The 15,030-nt window shown below is 44.0% G+C and overlaps 1 protein-coding gene across 2 annotated transcripts in view; it reads right to left on the reverse strand.

Moving 5' to 3' along the window:
• The window catches only part of LOC146035936 (leucine-rich repeat and fibronectin type III domain-containing protein 1-like protein), a 425,701-nt gene that overhangs the window by 361,028 nt on the left and 49,643 nt on the right, over positions 1-15,030 (reverse strand). The window lies entirely within an intron of this gene.

Here is a 15,030-nt window from a genome sequence, read left to right on the forward strand (position 1 = left end):
TTTGTACAAAGCTGAAATTGTACATGCGGTACTCTAAAATCTACATCACACAACTTTGCAGGGATGAGCTAGGAGCCCATTTATAATTTATCAGGCTTAACAATCCACTTTCCATTGTTTATCTCCAACGTTCCAAAGCTACATAACAAACAATATTTATTTGCTGGGACAGAGCTAGCTGAAAGTGGTTGCAAGAGAAGTAATAAAACATACTCATAATATACAAAAGTAGATCAATATAAAACAAAATAATAATAATAATAAAACATAAAAAGTGGTCAGAAAGTATTTTTCTCTGTGAGTATTTCCTGCTGTCTCCATCCTGAGATGGCATTAGTGAAAGGAGGGCTATGTGACAACAAGCCTGAAGTATCATCGTAGACAAACACGACTTGACGGGAAACCATTAGAAACAGCCTAGCCTGACATCACAGATAAAGGATCATATACATAGCACAACTAATTAAATATCTTGGGACAGTCTCATGTAGCAAACAAAAATGAGACATTGGAAATACACTATACCTATTGTTCAAAATCAAACAGTAAAACACATCTTATTCTTTGTACAAGATGCAATTGTCATTGTAGATATGTTATTATTTTGGCAGTTCATATTTACTAAAGAGGTGTAAACACATACTTGCCCCTCGGCATTACAGGGGGGCATGTAGCGGAATCTGACAGCGTGGCGGAAGGGGTGTCGTGTGATGCTGGGTAGCAGCGTAGAAGAGGCCGTTTTTGGCAAAATAGCATCATCACGTCCCTTGCACCGGGTATGGTACAGGTACCCGACAGTTGGGATGATGTTGGTTGTTTCTCCGACATCAGAATCCCGACTGTCAGGAGCCTGAATGGGGGGACGAGCACATTCATGCCCCTTGCGGGCTCGGTGGTGAGCTGCACTCGCCACCTATTCTATTCTCCCTCTTTGGGGGTTGTGGACCACCACTAGGGAAAATAGCCTGTGTAAGTCAGGATTCCGATGTTGGAGAAAGGTCCGTCGGAATCCCGACTGTCGGACACTCACACACGCATGAGGGATGATGGGACAGTGGCTGGCCGGGAGACTTGACTATTTTTCCATGGTGCCTGGAGCCATATTCAATTTTCTGGAGCCTCCAAGTGAGTCCGGGAGAGTAGGCAAGTATGAGTAAACCTGTTTTATGAATCATGGTGTGTAAAATGTTTAGATGAACTTGAACTATTGCACAGCATCATTGGACGCTTTGTTGTACTCATAACAGCTGTGTGACATCACTGGGAATTCCACATCAAAGCTACATGAGAGCAAGTTACACCGGAGCTGCATATGTCACAACGAAGAGCAATATAAACAGGGAACTAGATTCCAGTAGTAGTTTAATAACATTTACATGTGAAATAATGGGTGAGGAGAAGCATGTTCAAAAGCTCTAGTTGTATGTATCCTACATTCGGTTTATGTTGCCGAAACAGATGGCACATTTGCGTGTCCTAGACTGAGAGTGCTGTGAATGACAGGTGAGAATAAACACAAAGTACACAAGAGGAAAGGAAATCTCTCAGTCTGTTTTCCTATAATTTGCAGCAAAAGATAGAACAGTCCCCGTAGGGAGTCGCATCAAGGTGTTTTAGAAGATGTATTTCAATATTGACTATGTTCTCGCTTGTCTTTCTAGATCGTTTATTTTTTTTCAGGGCCTGCACTTCATCTGGAGGTTCAGACAACTTTGTTAAGGAAACAAATAGTAGGAGGTAAGAAAGAAACTCTTAGCTGATAGGTGACAAACCAAAGTAGTTCTGGGATCCTGATTGTTGAGAGCTATTAGTGACCCATATTAACAGAAATCCATGGATCTCCATGTCAGGAAAGATAAAGCCATGGGCCTTGACCACCAGGACAGTTTCATATGTGTACTTCATGGTAAAGAAGTACATATATCATAGAAGGGAGAAGACATTGATTGAGCTCGGGCAGTAGTACATGTGACCAGAGGTGTGGAGGCTTTGTATCTAGGATTGCACATTGTAGTGACTGATGGGTTATCTAATAATGGGGGAGATTTATCCTTAACGAAGACCATGTATGAAGCTGTCTGGCAATGAACAGCTAATGTAACTATAGGCCACCAGAAAACCTCTCTTGGGCAAAGAACAGGCTTGTGGTGATGAGGGTAGAAGGTTTCTATTTCCCAATACCAAGAGCAAATGAATCAGGTCTTCTAGTGGTGAATTTCATCACCAGACAACATCATGGACAACAAGATCTCACTCACCGACAAAACAGAAATCTACCTTTATAGATATAACTTATAGACTTCTCCAATAACTCCTAAAATATTCCTTGAGACCTCAAATCTGTTCCCCATGTGATATAAATCAAGATCATACCTTGCAGTCAATGCTAGGTGATTGCCAGTGATAGTTTATCTCTGAACTGCACACCACACTCCTAATTAGAATTACTGTGTACCAATTTGTCTGGCTGTGACTCTGGTTATGGTATCTCTGTTTCTAAACCTCCGGCAGATTCATATAGTGTACCAAATTGGCTTCTGTTATCTCACTTTGCCTGTGCCTGATCCTTGATAATTGCAAAACCAGTGCATCAGGCATTTGTTAATGAGACCTTGTTTGCTGTTATGCTGCTTATATACTATATGTACTACTTTGGTAACAGGACCAGGTCTACACTTTTGACACTGTTTTCCACATGTGCCTCAAACCTAGGAATGTTTGGCTACAAGCTAATACTCTTTATTAGCATACAGTACACCATTCAGGTATATCCCATGTTCAGTCTACACCAGTTGTAGATGTTTTGCATATAGTTGAACTGACATTCAAGGTTGCTCAGCTCTCATTGCCATATATATATATGTTCCTTCCCACTGCATTATTTCCTACAACCACCGCACTGAGAATCCTTCTGGACTAATTGGGGCGCTAATATACCTGTATGTTGTGACAATTACTATATATTTTATCACAATGGAAAATATGATCATTGATCACCATCTAATGACTTCTCTGTTCATTGCAGAAAGGTGGCCCAGAACTTACTCTTCTGCTGCACGGTTTTATTTCGAATTTGGGGCACGTCTATGGAACGCCCCCTGGCTGACAATCGAAGGTGCTTGCTGCGGGGGTCTGTACATGCGCATTACCGCCTATGTGCATGCACAGTTCCCCACCATTGGAGACGGGACTGAATTCGGACCTGAACAAGTAGATCTGAATCAGCCCCAATGCAAGCTGCGCTTCTAATTCATCAATGACTCTGGGAATCCCATATCCTCCGTAGCAGGACGAGAGCAGTGCCAGCTTACATTCCAGCCTGCAGAACAGTACAATACCCAGCAATCAGACTGAGGAGTCCTTGATTACAGGAGTTCAGTGATGAGTATTTTCCCATAGCTCCTAATTGCTGTTTACAAATATACACCACTGCTCATTTCTTCCTTCAGATATTTATACATGCCGTTAGCTCCATTTGCATCCAATTACACCTAATATTACTATCAGGGTAGTTTTACGTTCAGCTATTCTGTGGATTCTGTATCTAAATATGCTTACTGTGGCATTGTATCTGTATTTATTAGGGATGACAATTTTTTCAATCCAGGAATTTGGGATTGAAAAATGCCCAATCCGGGATCCTGGGATTGGCTTTCCTAATAAAAAAACGGCCCCGGCCACTCCGTATATTTACTTACATGTGCAGTGTGGCCGGGAGGGTGGGGGGTGAAGTCGGTTGCCGGGCGGGTGGGCGATGGAGCCAGGGTGAGCGAGAGATGGAGCCAGGGTGGGTGGGTGGGTGGGGTGATGGAGATGGGAGGTCAGCACGCCCAGGATGAGGCGGGCTGTGTGGCTGTGTGGTCTGACGCTGCGCAGAGACGCAGAAGCCGGGCAGCATCTGAGCACCCGCTCAGATGCTGCCCGGCATTAGACTGGAAACTCCAATTCCGGGATTGAAATTTCCACATTTTGGGAGCTAAATCCTGAGATCCCGCCAATCCCGATCCTCGGATTGGCCACTCTAGTGTTTATCACTTATATACTTATATACTGTATATTTATCATGCTATCTATATAACTCAAGTTTTCTTTCTGTAGTGGGGACTAGGTCATCACTCCCAAATCATCTACAGCAGGCATGTCCAACCTTGGCCCTCCAGCTGTTGTTAAAGTCCCGTCATGCCTTGCCACAGTTTTTCTATTAGGGAAAGCTAAAGCTATTGCAAGGCATGCTGGGATGTGTAGTTTCACAACAGCTGGAGAGCCAAGATTGGACATGCCTGATCTACAGCAAAATGGTCAAACAAGAAATCACAAATATGGCCAATTTAGCCAACATGTGGCTCTCCTGCTAAAGTGGAACTACACGTCCCAGCATACCACAGTTTAGGATATAGGAAATCTGCATTGCACGTATGTCAGCGAAGTTGAAAGGGGTTAATGGCAGTCACATAGTCTGTATTGATTCTCTCTGTGATACTGTGATAGGTAACACGTTTTTTTCCCCCCTCCAATATTGTTTTATTCATGAAAGAGAAGTAATATAATCTGTTCGTCAATAACATATTATAAAGCTGAGAAACTGGAGCAGCATTTTCCAATTTGAAGGTTTAATGTAATTTACTCGGTTGCTAGAATGATGGTGGACCTGTAACCTGCCCTTCTATGTTTAGAAAGCTGGCTCTATAACCAGAAAGATTGTTCTTACCCGCATTACAAAGAATAAAGCCCAACGACGGTACAAGGGATCCTCCGGGTCTGCGTGCAACAATGCTGGAAATAGCTGATGTACAGTTATCCTCAATTATTTCACTGAGCAATCTGCTGCAGCACATTCCACAGCACCACTGGTATAATAACATATACTGTAACCTGTGCAATAATCTGTAGCACACAGGGAAATACGTCAGGCTTTTTAAAGAGTGCGGAAGCTTCCTGTGCACGCGCCATTCGATGGTCGCCGACCATCGAATGATTACTCCTAGCCTCGCAAATAAAAGTCAGTGGGAACAGACTTTTATTTGCAAGCGTCGGGATGAAGGCTGGTTGGCCACTTGCCCCCGGCAGGCATCGCCCCGTCCACATACACATAGAAATGCCCAGTGTTTTAATGGGGATGCCCCAAAAATCATTGGAGTTCCCAGGGGTAATCCCCATCCCCGCCACCTTCTGACCATGGCACACCTCAATGCAAGCTGACGGCTCGACTACTATGCAAGTCACCAAAGGCATTTTCAAAGGAGGCCTGGACATGTGATACATAGACCATGTGCATGTGCAGTCCCAATACCATTGGGACGGGGCTGAATTCGCAGTACTGCGAGCCAACCAGAATGCCCCCTTAGTGCATAGAACCCTACTGTATTCTTCTATAAATGTTCACCTATAACTACTCCCTAAAATTTCTAATTGCTCTATTTAGCTCATCCTATGGCTTCATGCAACATATTACCTATAAGTGCACATATTACTCTAAGCTTTCTCTATTACCCAAAGCCACATTAAGGGGGGCACTGGGAGTGTTCTTAGCCCCGCCTACCGTACGGATCACTCACACCGTCCAAATTCGGTAAGACGCCGAGCGAATGGACCGCGAGTGGATGTTTCATGCGAACAACTCCCCCATCTGTGGGAACCTCCCCCATTCTCTGATGGTCGCCAACCATCGAATGATGGACCGAGTGGTCAGGCAGTTCCGAGTGCTCCAGACCACTCGGACAATTCTCCGTGCGAAAGCAGGGATATGGGCGGGCAGCTGGCATCCGGCTATGTTAGCTGTCCGCCCCCCCACACGTGCGTCACGGCCGGATTACCGTACGTACAGCCAGCATTTTCATTGGAACGCCCATGAAATGCGGGGCGTACGCATATGGTAATGAGCCCAAACAGCCCATTATGCTACCCTCCACCCCCTGTTCAGATTGTGCCGGCCAATTGTTTTCTGTATGTAATTCACGCCGTATTCAGATGTGCGCGGCGTTCGCATATGCACAAATACAAAACATTGGCCGTCCGACCGAACACGCAACCATCCGACTCAATCAGAATAAGGACCAATGTGTAGAACATAAAAATCTTACCACACACAAACTGCACATAACATTCTTAATTATAATCCTTTTACAGCCCTACATCTAGTCCCTACATCTAGACCTTAGGCCCAATTAAATGCAAGCTCACTCATATACTTTACTGTTTAAGCAAAATAAGTCAATGTACCCTCTCAAAAGTATAAAAAACCCCTACAACACAAATTGCTCACAGGGTTTTGTCTATAGGTGTCAACTAATAATACAACAGCAACAATGTCCATAAACACACCTGGGACATGCTAGCCTACTCTCCTGGAACCTTCAGGTAGTCACCGCAGCTCTGGTACACCTACTAGTGAAGTAGGCAGAATGTGGACATCATTTTAGGAAATCCAAGGGTCCATAAATAGGGGGTGTTGCCTAGTGAAAGGCTTCTATGAAAATATTTAATTTTGGCCACGCCCCAATGCAAATAGGAACCAATCATTGGCGGCTTCAGAGGTGTGGCTGCAGCACGGTTCAAAATTCAAATAAATGGAGCCACCATCTGCCAATGAGTCAGTTTGGAATGGCAGTTGGTGTAGTTCCCCTATATGAATATTGAATGGTGCTGCAGCCCCACTTCTGGAGCTGCCACTGGTAGCAATCTCAAAATTTTCCTTTTAGGCACCTAATCAAGAAAGTAGCCTGGCCCTGCCCCCATTGCCGCCCACCAGCATCTCCTCTTCAGGCTTCTCCCAAAGAGGAAAAAAGTGAATTAGGCAAGTATGGCTCCATTGATAAAAATGTGAAAAAACCTGTCACTTGTCTACAGAGATCAAAGAGAATTTAAAGTCTTCATCTGATTTCAGGCGCATCTCAAAGAAATCTTTGATTTCATTCTTCCATCAAATTTTCCTTCCCTGCCCAGGAGAATGGGGTAAAGGGGTCGGGGTGTACACATGGGCTCGGGCTGGGCAATTTTAACTAAGCGATTTGGCTTAGTCAAAATCAAGATGAAGCCAGTGGAGATGTGGCTACCATCCCCAGCCACTTCAGCCGGTGTGTACAACCAAATACAGTGTGTAGCGGCCAGTCATAAGTGACCTGCCACTGCACTGTGCGCCTATCCTGGTGCGCAACTTTACCATGCAAATTAGCATATTTAAAATATGCTTTTTAAATGTCTGTATCTTTCTGCTATAAGATGTTGCTAGTACTGTGTACAAGTAAACTGCCTCATTTTCTGGCCTCACTTCCTCAGGGAACTCATATCTGCGGTTAAGATGGAAGTAGTCAGATGCTGGGGGCCATTTTTTTTACAGCTTATGTGTACCAGACCCTTTTTACCGATAACCGAGTTGTGTCCTGCTGTCAGAATGGCAACCAGTAACTGGTCATCACAGGGCTGAAATGGCAGAATCTGGACTTTTTAACATGCTTCATTTCCCGGATCCTCCCGCTGGGTCGCGATCATTGCTGGCGGCACATCTGGTCGCTGGACTGGCGGCGGCGGCAAGTTGGGAGATCGGTACCGGTGGTGTATGGGCCCCTTATACACTGATCACCATGCACAACCAAAAATTCTCCATTGTCATTCTGGGCTATATAATTTCATCATCATAATAATGATAATAATAATTATTATATATCCTGTTTTGTTGCAGAAATCAATCTGAGACTTGAATGAGACTTAACGGGACAATAACACTGCATTCTGGTCTGTTTTACCTCCTATCTTGCTATCTAAATCACTGACCACAGCAGCGGTTAACCTCTGAGTAATGGGGAGCGTGCTTCCTAAATATAACACTTGTCCGGCTCTCTCTCATGGTGACACGTGAGGATGACATAATGAAAAATTACTAACATAACTCCAATTCCCATCAAATCATCTCAGAGTGAATTCCAGCTAACCTGATCCATTGGAGAACATCATGTTAAAGGATATCGATACTGGATGTAATGGGAAGAGATGATAGATGATATGTTCCGTGTTGTAAGAACTGTCCTGGTGATGTCAGCATCTCATGCAATTTTAAAGGTGCAATCTTGCCCGATATTAACTTTGCCTCAGGCCATAAAATGTATTGTGAGCAGCAAGGTCTGAAATGAATTCCTGAATGTCCTGATATTATCCACAGGTCCAGTATACAAACCAAAGGAAAGGATTTGTATATATTCCTTCCCTGCGCCAGGCTGTCAATGGATATAAACAGACGTATGAAATGTGTGTGCCGTGCAGAAATGTCAATTACAAGTGGCCTGACTGATTTTCCACACAATGATGCACATCGATAGAATTATCAGCATCTTTTATGTATATAATGCAGACTTGTTCCACATCACTGTACACAATGAGAAGATTGTTATAGTAACAAAAGGTAAAGATGGTCCTGTCCAATTGAGCCTGCAATCTAATGGATATACAATTGTAGTTGTTGGGGAGGATACATCTTCTCTATGCTAAATCCTAGCTTCGGGTAGCTGATGGGTTACAGGTACAGTGATGGTTCCTGGCTCCGGGCAGCTGATGGGTTACAGGTACAGTGCTGGTTCCTGGCTCCAAGGCAGCTGCTGGGTTACAGGTACAGTGCTGGTTCCTGGCTCCGGGCAGCTGATGGGTTACAGGTACAGTGCTGGTTCCTGGCTCCGGGCAGCTGATGGGTTACAGGTACAGTGCTGGTTCCTGGCTCCAGGCAGCTGATGGGTTGCAGGTACAGTGCTGGTTCCTGGCTCCAAGGCAGCTGCTGGGTTACAGGTACAGTGCTGGTTCCTGGGTCCAGGCAGCTGATGGGTTTCAGGTACAGTGCTGGTTCCTGGCTCCAGGCAAGCATGTCTTACCCATATATACTTCATTTAAGATGGCAAAATGTAACAATACAGTAGAAATATTTCACACTCAGTAGTACTTTTTGGTCTGACAGTACCAACACAAGCATCCAAGTGCTGTCCCACTTGGGTGCTGTCCCCCGTAGGCATGACATCTTTGGGGAGGTCATGTCCTTAGGAGACTCCAGGTCTACTTCCTCCTGCAAGCAGCCCCGCCCCAGTGGTATGATGTTATGTGTTTGGGGTTAGGGATGGCACAGAGCCCTGATCCATATAATACCTCTCCAACATTCCTATTTCTTCATTTAATCTTTTCCTATTGCTACTGTACTGTGGGATATGGTCGTATTGTCGACAGTCATTAGGTCAACACCGTTGGGTCGACAGGAAACAAAGTCGACAGGGTTCAAGGTCGACATGGATGAAGGTCGACAGGTGTCTAGGTCGACATGGAACAAGGTCGACTTGGTTTTAGGTCGACAGGTCGCGAGGCAGACATGGGTTTTTTCGCAGTTTTTTGACCCGACATGTGCCGGCAGGCGGTATTTCTTGCCCTACCATCCACTAGGGCGTGGTGGGACAATAAAATAGTGTGCTGAGCGCAGCGAGGCACCGGGCCCGAAGCATTGCGAGCGATGCGAGGGGCTGTGGTTGACTTCCAACTGTGTCCATGTCGACTGTGTCGACATTCGGGTAAAAAACTGTGAAAAAACCCATGTCGACCTCGCGACCTGTCAACCTAAACCCATGTCGACCTTGTCCCATGTTGACCTAGACACCTGTCAACCTTCACCCATGTCGACCTAGAACCCTTTCGACCTTGCTGCCTGTCGACCCAACAGTGTCAACCTAATGACTGTCGACCTAAGTTGGGTCGACAATACGATCCACACCCTGTACTGTGACATCATAATGTATTTTGTTACTTCATACTGTATAACTGCATACCCTCCAACATCTGAAGAGCAAAAAAACTGTACAAAATCAGAAAGTAGGCATGGCCATGGGTAAAGGGCGCGTGCCATGCCCCTTTTGCTATATTTGGGCAGCTGGAGACCCCAAAAAATGTACTTGCCATAAAAAAAACAGAACTGTATCTGCCAAAAAGTTGTAGGCAATGTAACTCATACTATCCCAAAGTAGCCCGGAGAGGAGACACTACTTTGACCTTCAGGGGACAGGACCGGACCAGTCATTTTATAGGTCCCATTACCTACTGTATTCAGTGTTACTCTATACAGTATAGTCCCTCTTTATACCATCTCTAATAAATTCTACATCTCCATATAAAATCCTATAGAAGACAGATTACTCCACATAACCCCTCCATATAATTACCCCTATTAATCCATATACAGATGATAGATTTTACTTTTACTCAATATACAGATGACTTTTTCTTATAATCCCTTGTAATGACTTCTGGTATTATTACATACAGGCTACATACAGTGCCTACTTTTCTTACCTCTCTTCTAGCATGTATGAAAGGTCAAAGAGCAAGGGGCAAGGTAAAAGAGGCTGCGGCTCCGCTGAAGCCGGGTGTGGTTTAATGGCATGACTCAATATACAAAATCTGCTTATTAGAGGATATCACCACCAATGACATCATAGAACTGCTAGGACAGTTATAACGATAAGAAATCTCTGCTCTACATTTCTATAACTCAGCTGGAACATGCAGTAGGATGGGTGACCTAGATCTCTCTATGGCTTCCCTGCTACAGCACATGCTGTTTACCTATGCAAGGGGGGTCCCAGTGTCACAGTAGACATCTCAGCATTTCATATCAACATCGGCATGATCACTAACTACACGTAGAAAACAGACTCCGTATCTCCATCCTAAAGAAGTAAACACGCTGAGTACACTGCAATTTCCGGCTGCAGGAGATTATACCCTGTGATTGGAAATGAGTGCAAATGGCAAAGACAATAACCGACATTCAGATGAAGAATACAGTCATTTCCTAACACGTAGTCATATACTAGACTAACAATGTCTGTTAAAAGCCTAGACAAAACCTTGTACCTTGTCCTTGCTTTTAACAGAACATTTGAAGTGGGTTCTCAAAGCCGCCGTGCGGTACAGAGTACCGTGTACTTAGTGAGCACTCCCATAGAAATCCATTATATTGTGCCAAGTGGTAACTGTGCAGACAACATTGAAATTAAACTGTGAAGCTGACGTTTTTCTTATATAACGTCTTGTTTTTTTTTAAATATGATTTTGTTCCAGTATCATATCCTAAAATGTCGATACCTTTGGCACTGTCATATTGGTGAGTAAGGTGGCGATTTATCAAGCATTGGGGCAGATGTATTAAGCCTTAGCAAGAGATAAATGCTAGGGTGATAAAGAGAGATAAACATCCAGCCAATCACCTGCCAACTGCCATGTCACAGGCTGTGTTTGAAAAAAGTCAGTAAGGAGCTGATTGGCTGGACGTTTATCTCTCTTTATCACCCTTGCATTTATCTCTTGTTAAGGCTTAATACATCTGCCCCATTGAGAGATAGAGATAATAGTAATACGCAATGCGCTTGTAATTAATGTTATGGAAGAAGTGATTACCAGTGTAGGCGGACATAAAAGGGGCCTCATTGGTGGGGGGGGTGGCTTCAAGGAAGGGGCGCGACTTCAATGTCCCAATCCCCCATTTTTTTGGACTGTCCACGAAGAGTGAATGCGAATTCGCAGCACTGCTGATTATCGAAAGATCACACATGCGCACAGTATGCTATGTGCATGCGCGAGATCTCCCTGGGAACAAAGCCAGTGATGGCCGTTTGCAAGATGATTGACAAATGGTGGGCGTTTGTGGGCTGAATTTTCTGGGAGTGCCGCTGAAATGCAGATGGCTTCTGGCCATTGGGATGGAAAGACGCTGTCGTCAACAACTGCCCCGGTCTCCCCACGGCCAATGCAGCGTCAACTAAGTCTTGGCTTATGCGGCTGCTGCACATGGTGGTGGTGGTGTGGTGTGTGTGTGTGTTAGGGGGGGGGTGGGGGGGTCTGAATCAGACTAAGTAAGAGGAGCTGGGTGTTGTAAAGCGAACAGCATGGCTTCTGTCCCTGAGCAGGAACCGGTATTCTGGTGTGTCCCCTAGTGATGCCTCTCTATCTCTCTCTCTCCACTTTATCCCTGTCCAATGCTTGATACATCTCCCCCTAAGACAATGGAGGAAGCGCAAGCAGCTTGCACAGGCATCGCTTAACCATGTAACTCCTCATACATCAAATAACATAGATAACAATTATGATCCAGTTGGCGTTACAGGGTTAAATCCTAATGGCAAGCGCCAAGTGATGCCCTGATAGTTTATATCCCCTCCAGGCACGATGTTAAGTGCGCAAACTAAAATATTTTGTGACCCGCTGCCATAAAATGCTCTCTAGTTTTATTTCTAAGGTAATAGGTCCCCACTGAAGAATATTCTCTATCCGTCATAAAGACTCGCTGCTTCTTCAATCCCCCTTGTTGTCTGAAAGATTTCTAGAAGTCAATGTCATGTCAGCATAAATCGCCAGGGAACGGAGGAGGCCACGGCTACAGGTCGACTGTTGCTGAGGTCTCTCCTGACAACACAGAAGGCGGAATTTGAACAGAACCCTGATGAGTAGATGCATTGGTACAAACATGATGAGGGCATTAGTGTTATTTTAGACTTTAGTGATCATTTGCATAATGAAGCTACTGGCAAAAGTCGGAACACGGGATTCCATTCAAACGGGCTGATCTGTCAAAGAGCAATGAGCAAAAGACATTCGCGTTTCGCCAAAATATATCAAAAATCAAAAACACTGCTATCAAATGGATGAAGGCTACAACGTAGATGATGAGAACCAACGTAAAATAATAATAATATGATGATGACAATGACGATGATGATTATAATAATGAAGCAGATAGGGTTAACTAGCTAACTTAAGCATGCGCAGTGAAAAAGCGCATATCTATTCTTTCAGCTCAGCTTATATAAATATACATTTTATAAATATTGTTTGAAAAAAAAACCTAAAAATAAATATTCACAAGCCATATATGCAGTGGGGAATTCAATTGTTTCCAGGAAACCTTACTGAGCAATTCAATTGTGACTCCGTCTGGGCGCGAATTACACATTTCTACTCCCAACCCAATGAGGCGGTGGGCAGAAATGTTTAAAAAGTATGTGTTTGAGAAGTTGGGGGTACTACTAACCGAGACTTGCAGCAGCTGTAGTTGGTTTGCTAAACCCGCTCTATTTGAGCACAACAATTACGATAAATAATGAGCACCCGGAAACAATTGAATTGTTCTGCTGGGCGCCCATTATTTATCGCGCAGCTGAAAACAATTGAATCCCCCCCCCCCCACACACAGTGATGCTAATTCAAATGTGGTTGGAGTTCAGATGGCCGCGGCTTACATAGAAGCAGCAGCTACAGCACCATGGACGGTGACGTATGAAAAAGCCACACCCCCCAAAAATAAAATAAAAAATGAAAAAAATCATGTTGAACTTTTGAAGGTCGGCATTTTGAATGTTGACCTTTTGACCCCTTCAACCTTTTATTGGCAACCTTTTGACTGTATATCTAGACACTGTAGATCTGATACCACAAGTATCTGCTCAGAATACATTTTCTTGATAAATTGTGGCTATATTGAAAAAAAAAAAAAAACACTATTTCTGCATTTTCTTAAATTCCTGAATTAAGGGACTGACATATTACATTTGTGTGGTTGTAATGCACAGTAAATGTAGGGTATATATAGTAAATATATGGTGTATATTCTTATTTGGTCTGCTTGGAATCCGCTGTATGTAAGAAATGGATTCAGGATGAAGCACAAGTTTCCCACAGACTTGAATTGAAAGGTCATATGACAAGTGCACATAAAATCAATGGTGAATAACAAGGAGAAACATAATGGTATTTACTGCCAGGTAGTCAAAATAACACGTGTCACTAAAGAGAAAAGTAAGAAAGAGCCTGTTCTACCCAACGTGCTTATAACATGGTCATGGCTGCGCCTAATATATATTATTAGGTGTCCAATTCCACACAATTGTAATTTAGTAAGATTGCATGAGGCCTAGAATGTAGCCAGCGTTGAAATGAAAATATGAAGAGAATGTGGGAATGTAGGGGGAGGCTGGTCACTGAAATCCTGCAGATCACACAAGGACAACAGTACAATTTCATGAACAAGAAAAGATGAAGAAAAGAGACAGATAAATGCCTGGTGAAACCATGTTTTAGTTTAAACTAAAAAAACAACAACAACCATTTATTATAACAGGGTTGCCTACCTGACCCTCTCCATGATGGGGAAAATGTTCTGCTCTGGGACTTCCCTGGTAATGTATGATTGCCATCACCTGTGGTGAAACACCTTTCTTATCAATTACCAGCTCCCCACAGGTGATGGCAATCCTACATTACCAGGGAAGTCCAGGAGCAGAGCATTTCAGGGTTGCCTACCTGACCCTCTCCTTCAGGGAGAAAATGCTCTGCTCCTGGACTTCCCTGGTAATGTGTGATTGCCATCACCTTTGGTGAGCTAGGTGATTGATAAGAAAGGTGTTTCACCACAGGTGCTGGCAATCATACATTACCAGGGAAGTCCAGGAACAGAGCATTTTCTCCCTGAAGAAGAGGGTCAGGTAGGCAACCCTGGAGTATTTTCTCATTCATGGAGAGGGTCAGGTAGGCAACCCTGCATTTATACCCCCTCATTAGATAAACTGCCAGGAGTATTGTTTGTTGTCCTGTATCCATTGTCTGTGACTAGACTCTATGGTCCGTATTCAAATGATAACCTGCTGGCAGCCACCGGAGGGTAATTAAATGTAACTTTCTTCGGGGCACCTATGGTTGCCGGCGTTGTCATTTAAGCACGCACCTCCCTGGGGTGGTGAGCTAAAATGCCCAAAATATAACCCGTATCAGCGCTCAAACTGGACTTTTTGTTGCGTCAGACCCATTCGTTTGGTCAGGATTAGCCACTGTGCGCGGCTTCACTCGACCTTAATGAGCACAAAATAAAAATTGTCATTTGGATATCGCTCCGCAATCACCAGTCACTTTACACAGAAGATAGGGTGTGATTAAACATTGGAATACACCCCTATGGGGTCAACCCTATTACCCATGAAGGGTGTGAAGTAATGCAGTATTTAATTGCCGACAGGGCAC

The sequence above is a fragment of the Crinia signifera genome, chromosome 9 (genome assembly GCF_055691185.1).
Source record: "Crinia signifera chromosome 9, ASM5569118v1, whole genome shotgun sequence".
NCBI classification, from domain to species: Eukaryota; Metazoa; Chordata; class Amphibia; order Anura; family Myobatrachidae; genus Crinia; species Crinia signifera.